The sequence below is a fragment of the Silurus meridionalis genome, chromosome 7 (genome assembly GCF_014805685.1).
Source record: "Silurus meridionalis isolate SWU-2019-XX chromosome 7, ASM1480568v1, whole genome shotgun sequence".
Lineage (NCBI taxonomy): Eukaryota > Metazoa > Chordata > Actinopteri > Siluriformes > Siluridae > Silurus > Silurus meridionalis.
In genome coordinates, this window is record NC_060890.1 from 17,764,673 (window position 1) to 17,773,152 (window position 8,480).

An 8,480-nucleotide genomic window follows, 5' to 3' on the forward strand; every position below is an offset into this window, starting at 1 on the left:
CTGCTGCTGAGCAAAAATAACATAAAGGCTCGTCTCAGTTTTACCAGAAAACATCTTGATGATCCCCAAGACTTTTGGGAAAATACTCTGTGGACTGACGAGACAAAAGTTGAACTTTTTGAACAATGTGTCCCCCATTACGTCTGGCGTAAAAGTAACACCCCATTTCAAAATACCAACAGTAAAATGTGGTGGTGGTAGTGTGATGGTCTGGGGCTGTTTTGCTACTTCAGGACCTGGAAGATTTGCTGTGATAAATGGAAAAATCAATTCTGCTGTTAACAAAAAAATCCTGAAAGAGAATGTCCGGCCATCTGTTCCTGACCTTAAGCTGAAGCAAACTTGGGTTCTGCAGCAGGACAATGATCTAAAACACACCAGCAAGTCTACCTCTGAGTGACTGAAGAAAAACAAAATGAAGACTTTGGAGTGGCCTAATTAAAGTCCTGACCTGAATCCAATTGAGATGCTCTGGCATGACCTTAAAAAGGTGGTTCATGCTCGAAAACCCTCCAATGAGGCTGCACTCTGCATAGATGAGTGGACCAAAATTCCTCCACAGCGCACATGCAAACATGCGAAAAAATAAGAAATCATGTGTTTATATATATATATATATATATATATATATATATATATATATATATATCTTATATAATGGGGTTTATTAATTTCAGCCCACATTTATAACACATCAGCAACAATGAAAAATACAGTAGTAGGTTCAATAATCATTATATTGCTGGATTATTTCCTATTTTCTTATTTCAAATCTTTTGGTAAGAGAAGCTAAATAGACCAAAAATTCATTGTCCCGTTGAATTACAGGGACAAACAACAAAACCATAAGTTTTATGTGTTTGTGTAAACTATTTTGTAAAAAGCAATTTCTCTTTAATATGATATTTATTTGAAAAACGCACTGCCTATGTCTAAGTCGTCCAAGTCCTTTGAATATACATAGGGTAGTTTCACACCTACAGTGAGACCGCCTGTTATTGTGCTTAACCATAACGGCATAGCGATAGTAACTAAGACAAGAATTCTACTATTTGGAATCCAGACAGCTTAGATTTATATTTGTCTCCTTTAAATTAGTAGCAATAAATCAGCACATCTAAAGTAACAGGCATCAAATGGTGGTGTAACAAATGGTGAATAATTTTCTGTGTTCATTCTAAACGATTTTATCTGCCATCTAATCTATTTCTGCAATTCTCTATGAACAGATATCATTGAGATTTGTCATCTTGAGGAGGTGGGCCATTCAATGTGTTATACCGCTCATCACTGATCCCATTCAGACTGTACTAACCACCTCCAGTAGATGATTCATAAAAGTAGAATGAAGTATTTTGAGAGGTCAGTTATATACCTGACAAAGCTGAAATTTGAGGTGTCAGCCTGCTCGTGGTTTATAAAAGCTAGAAATGACAAAAATGCCTCAGCTGCTGCTATGCAACTGTATTATCAGGTATCGGTCATAACTGTGAGAAACATGCTACTGTAAATTCTCATAACTTAAAAACACATTTGTAGGTATCTATGCTCATATACTGTATGCATGAGTATTTCATGCATGGAGGACTCATTTATATCTCTCTATCCATACATAATCCAAGAAGTGTTTTTGAAAATATAGGAGGTGAATCCTGTTGATATTTAATATACGGATGGGTTATAAATCTAAAGCAAAAAACAGCTGTGTACATTAGCAAGATGATGATCCACCAGGAGCAGCCAGTTACATCAGAGATTCTTAAATTCTTAAAAAAAATATTACTCGAACAGGTGGTGTGACTGGTGAAGAGCAGTGTCTAACACATCAGTCCAAAATGTCCCACACATCGGCAGCTAGTTTGAGATGCGCTGAGGCAATCTGTGTCCTCCTCAAACCATTTCCACTGGGGTGGGGGGTTTGGGGTCAATCTGGAAGAAAACATTTCCATCAGAATAGAAATAGAATAATGGGATTAGTCATTGCAGTGATTTGCAGTTTCCAGTCTAAACAGACAAGTTTCTGTATAGACAATTCAATGTTTTAAAGAACAGAAAAGTTCCTCTGAAAGTATCCTCACTTTCTTGTTGCCATGTGAACAAACGACAACGCTAACGGAAATGTTATGTTAATGCTGTGTCTTGGCACTGAAAAGAAACGCTCAGCCAGTCTCTCAATTTCCCAGATGTATATCCAATTCAATCCAGTCTCATGCAGTGCATCAAATTTTCAGATCCTCATTTCAAAATGTATGCCACACATCTAAAGGTAATCTATGTTTTAGACAAGGTCTTTTATTTTAATCATTCATCATTAAAATAATGTTTCTAATAATTTGTATTTAATGTTTCAAAGCAAAGAACACAGTAGACCACAGGCTTAGTAGAGAAATTTCATATTGATTGAAATAAAACAATAGTACTAACATGTTAAATCTGTTAGTTAATGTTTTAGACCTCCAGGAAGCTATACAATGTGTGATTAGTTTGAGTTCAACAAAACGTTATACAAGAAGCACAAAATATGCATAACAAGGATGTTTTTTTCATTGCTCCATCATTTTATAAGAGCTGGAAAGTGTAACAATTTGTAACCTTACTATTTTAGGTTCTGGATAAAAACTGACTGGTAAATAGATCCTTAGATAGAAGAGCACGGTTTGTTCCTGACACGCATCAATTCTAAAAGAAAAAGAGCTGCCAGATGAGCCACAGATAGCACTATATCTGCATTTTAAAAGCTCCCTGAAGAAAGGCCGGGTTTCTGAATCCATGTTTAAATAAGACATACGATCTCGGAAGACCATAAAGGCTATAGTCTAAAAGAAATACGAGAGACAGAGGACTTGATGCTGGGTATGAGAGGAAGAGAGGTTGGAGAAAGCAGAGATTGGTGTGAGAGAATGAATTAACACCTGTTATGTGTGATGAATTTGAGATTCGCCTGCTGCTGTGATCCTGGACACTTGTCAGGGGAGCATTAGTCCTTATCATACATCACACAATACCACACAGACTCACACACACTCACACAGACACACTGTTAAAGCTAAAGGGAAGACTCGGCGACAGAAGCTCTTATTTGTACTGTGCTGCAGGCTTTAACCTGTTGTATTGATTTTTTTCTTCCCGTATATGGCCTGATTTTCACCAACATGCTATTGTCTCTTCACTATTACATTCATTGTTCTGCAAAGCTTTTTAGAAATCAGACACTGAGCATTCAGGTAAGGCTGGTTTGTAGCAATTTAATCAAGCCTTCAGCTCTATAGTCATTGTTTATTCTAACATCACATGATGGGAAACTGTGTTTTCTTATCTCTGAGCCATTATCTGGGCCAATTTTTGTGGTAACATGGTCATTTCAAAGAACAAATGAATACTTCTACAGACAACCGGACTAACCTGAGCAAACCCAATAGGGATTGAAGCAAAAGCAAAAGGTTAAATCAAAAGGCTTTCCTGAAACAACTGCCTTTTATTTTTAAAGGTGATTGTTGTGTCAAAAATGACACCCTACAGAAAATTGAGGTAACATCTATATATAAAGCAAATAAAAAAAATATTATATTATATATATATATATATATATATATATATATATATATATATATATATATATATATATACACACACTGGCGATCAAAATTAGAGAACAATTTATAAACAATCGAACAATTCTGAAATAATGTCATCTTCACTGCTCAACAGTTGAAGAAGTTTTTGTCCTGTCTATACCATACTACCAGAACACCTTTTCCACAAAATAACTAAGGCATTTAAAAAAAAAAAAAAAAAAATGTTTTTTTTTTAATGCCTTAGTTAATTTGTGAAAAAGGTGTGTGTATATAATATATATATTCTTATTCTTATTCTACTTTCGGCTGCTCCCTTTAGGGGTCGCCAAAGCGTGTCACCAGCTCCACTTCCTGTCTTTTGCTCAATGCCACTCTCTCTAAACCAAACAACATCTCAGGTCTCACCACAGTCCTATAAACTTTCCCTTTCACTCTTTCAGATACCCTTCTATCACAAATCACTCCTGTCACTCTTCTCCACACACTCCACCCTGCCTGCACTCTTTTCTTTACTTCTCTAACACACTCTCCATTACTTTGCACTTTTGACCCCAGTTACTTAAACTCCTCCACCTTCTCCACCTCTTCTCCCTGCAACCGCACCACTCCACTGCCCTCTCTCTCATTCATACACATGTATTCTTTCTTACCCCTACTGACTTTCATTACCCTTCTCTCCAGCATGTACCTCCACCTCTCCAGACTCTTCTCAACCTGCTCCCTACTCTCACCAATCACAGTATCATCCGCAAACATCATAGTCCATGGAGACACCTGTCTGACCTCGCTCGTCATCCTTTCCATCATCACTACAAACAGGAAAGGGCTCACAGACAATTCTTGATGCAGTCCAACCTCCACCTTGAACCAGTCTGTCGTTCCTACTGCACACACAGCTGTCACACTGTCCTCATACATGTCCTGCACCACCCTCAAATACTTCTTTGACACACCTGACTTCCTCTTACAATACCACAACTTCTCCATCAACATTCTCAAAGCAAATAAGGCATCTGTGGTGCTCTTCCATGGCATGAAACCATACTGTTGCTCACAGATGATCACCACTTCTCTCAGCCTGGCTTCAACGACTCTTTCCCATAACTTCATGGTGTGACTGAACAACTTTATTCCCCTGTAGTTACTGCAGGTCTGCACATCTCCCTTATTCTTAAAGATCAGTACTGGCACACTCCTTCTCCATTTCTCAGGCATCCTCTCACTTCCCGAATTTTGTTGAACAACCTGGTTAAAAACTCTACTGCCATCTCTCCTAAACATCTCCACGCTTCCACCGGTCATCTGGTTAAACCGACTTTGCAGTCTTCATCCTCTTAATCGCTGCTCTCACTTTCTCCTTACTAATCTTATCCACTTCCTGCTTCACCATCTCCACACCAGCCAACCTTCTCTCTCTCTCGCTCTCTCTCTCTCTCTCGCTCTCTCTCTCTCTCTCTCTCTCATTTTCCTCATTTATCAGCTGCTCAAAATACTCCCTCCATCCCCTCAACACACTCTCCTCACTACTCAACACATTTCCATCTCCATCCTTTATTGCTCTAACTTGCAGCACATCCTTCCCAGCTCGGTCCCTCTGCCTGGCCAATCGGTATAAATCCTTTTCTCCTTTTTTAGTGTCCAACTTCTCATACAGCTCCTCATATGCCTTTTCCTTGGCTTTCACCACATTCTTCTTTATCTGCTGCTGCATCTCCTTGTACTCCTGCCTACTTTTCTCATCACTCTGTCTATCCTAATTCTGTTTTGCCAACCTCTTTCCCCTTATGCTCTCCTAAACCTTATGCTCTCCTCTACCACCTCATTTCTTTGTCTTCCTTTCTATTTCCAGATGTCACACTTCTACCATTATCCTTTATCACTTCTGCAGTAGTTGCCCAATCATCCAGCACCTCTTCACCACCACCGAGCCTCTGTCTGACCTCTTCCCTGAATCTCACACTACAGTCTTCCTCCTTCAGTTTTCACCATCTTATTCTTCTTTCAGTCCTTACTCTTCTTTTCTTCTTCTTCACCTCCAAAACCATCCTACAGACCACCATCCGATGCTGTCTAGCTACAATGTCCCCTGCCAACACCTTACAGTCTCCAATCTCCTTCAGGTTGCATCTCCTACATAGAACATAGTCTACCTGTGTGCACCTTCCTCCACTCTTATATATCACTCTTTGATCCTCCTTCTTCTTAAAATTAGTGTTCACCACTTCCATTTGCATTTTTTTTAGTTAAATCTTTTACCATCTGCCCTTCCACATTCCTTTCCTTAAGGCCATACCTAATCATCACCTCCTCATCACCTCTGTCCCCTTCACCTACATTAGAAGTGTGCCCCAATCACCAATCTTTTATTCCTAGGTACACGCTTCACCACTTCATTTAATTCACTCCATAATTTTTCCTTCTCCTCCATCTCCAGCTTCAAGTTCATCAGAAACTCTCGTCACCTCCACTACACTCTTACTGTATTCTTCCTTCAGAATCACCCCTACACAATTTCTCTTTTCATCCACACCATGATAGAACAGTTTAAGGCCACCTCCAATGTTCCTGGTCTTACTCCCTTTCCACTTGGTCTCCTGAACACACAACATATCTACCTTTCTCCTCTCCAGCATATCAGCTAACTCTCTCCCTGTACCAGTCATAGTACCAACATTCCAAGTACCAACTCTAACCTCCACTCTCCTCCACTCCTCCTTTTCCTGCTGTCCCTGTAGACGTCTTCCTCGTCTCCTTCTCCTCCTTCGGCCAACAGTAGCCCAATTTCCACCGCTACCCTGTTGGCTATCAATACCTGTGGCTGTCGTTGGTAACTTGGGCCTCGATTGATCTGGTATGAAGTTCTGACTCTTGAGCCGCATATTTGATTTGCCATGTTTTATGCTGGATGCCCTTCCTAACGAAACCCTCCCTATTTATCCAGGCTTGGGACTGGCACTAAGAATGCACTGACTTGTGCAACCCTCATGGCTGGGTTATACTATGTTATTTTATATTATCTAATGATTTATTTATTTAAAAACACATGTAGTAGAGCATATAGTTTTACATTTATGGGGCATTAAATATGGGGCCTACAGATATTCACAGACTGTCTAGAATCTGATCTTTTAAATTTGCAATGAGAACCTGAAACATTTAAATTAAGTGTAAAGTTTTGAATGTATGGATTTCTTCATGAAAATGTAGTTCGGTAGATGTACATGTATTCATTGTTGCAAAATACATAAATAGTTGTTCATAATTAAAGCACTGTTCTCTTAGTGTTTTAATCATGGTTTGCACAGAAAACAACAACTTGGGGGTTCTCTCTATGACAGAGCAGCATTGTCAGGGTTCTACTTCTAGTCTAAATGTTAAGAAAATAGATCTAAAATCCTATTTTTTCTTAAGAGCATACCTCTGATGGCCTGTAATGTAGAAATTGACCTCCTGAAAAAACAATTTCATACCCAGGTTCACAAAACACATGGATTCCAATAAAAAAATAAAATAAATAAGTATTTAAAAAAAAGACATTTATAGCATTACGAAAGAAGAAAACAAAAACAGCTAAGAATTGTACTGGTAAAATATTCCATCATAAATATTAAGCTCTTTATGTTTGGAATGGCCCTGACCCTATTTGACCTTCGTCACTTATTTATGTAGATGCATGTACACAGATTAGATGATGATTCAATCTGGAGCTGCTGCTTAACCCTTTCACAGAGGGAATGTGTCTGAGCATTAGTCTTTCCTGTTCACTTACTTAAAGACTTTTCCATTGATTAGCATTCAAGGCCTTTGTTCCAGCTACACATGAGGCTTTCACCTTCACTCATTGATCCTGAAAGAGAGAACTTAAATCATTTTAAAATATTGCTCTTCAAGTAATTCATTCCATTATAAATACAAAACCATAACATCAAACAAACTGACATTGACAATAAACGGCTATTTAAATATGCTCATCTTTCCCCACACATCTTTCCCCAAGCGAAACTGTTGTTTCTAAATAACTGACCCTTTATCTGAAACATTCTTTGTGTTACTGGAAAGAGGTAAATATAGATTCATTTCAAGAAAACACATTAAACAACCTGTTCCAACCTTTCAACCCAATGTGTCACTTTTTTGAGTCATGCTTACAGGTTTACAAGCATTCAAACTTACACTGATCAAAAAGATTGGTCTAAAGTTTAGTCTAAGGGGCATACAGTTTGTCTGACAGTCAGAAGATCAAGAGAGAAACTAAAAAACAACAGTTTTCCAACAGCCAGTATGGCACAGTATGGTAAATAATCCAACTTCCATTTGTTTCCTGTTTGATTTGAATCACAGACTACCTTGCAGTACCATAGATGGGCAATTGCAGGGGGTGGAGTATTATTAGCACCCTGAAACTGCTCAATTAGCAATTATTCAGCTCTCCCAGCTGGTAGCTAATCAAAGCTAATTAGTTGTGAAGTATTCCTTTAAGTAAGCTTGGAACAGCAGCAGCTGTAGCAGAAGCCTCTCTTTCTTCAGTCTCTGTGGAACAAATCAAGGAAATTTACCTGTGGAGTCCTTTAAAAACAATGAAACAATTAAATCAAGTCTCTCCTATCATTTCTTTACACTTGCAGAGACTTGCATTAACCTGGAAAACATGCCCAAACAAATCTATTATATCAAATCTCAATCTTCTACATGTATCAGAACCTTCTGCTATCTGCCATCCCTCTTCCACTGGTTCTTCAGTTAGGAGAAACTGTAAAATCATGTCCCTGTCTTTATTACTGTGCTCTCATCCCTACCACAAGTAGTTTATTTTGACAACACTACTTTCTACCTTCTTACCTTAAAGTCAGCTAGACCTGCTCCCTCCAGCAATATTCTGTCTAATGTTGACCATTCTGAAAGGAC

At 38.6% G+C, this 8,480-nt stretch overlaps 1 long non-coding RNA gene across 1 annotated transcript; it reads right to left on the bottom strand.

Moving 5' to 3' along the window:
• Positions 1-1,637: 1,637 nt before the first annotated feature.
• LOC124389147 lies at positions 1,638-7,910 on the bottom strand. The gene is made up of 3 exons (XR_006926516.1): positions 7,749-7,910; positions 7,345-7,422; positions 1,638-1,929 (listed from the first exon to the last, which is right to left on the bottom strand). It is a non-coding gene; the product is annotated as an uncharacterized LOC124389147 (long non-coding RNA).
• Between the last annotated feature and the right edge of the window lie 570 nt (positions 7,911-8,480).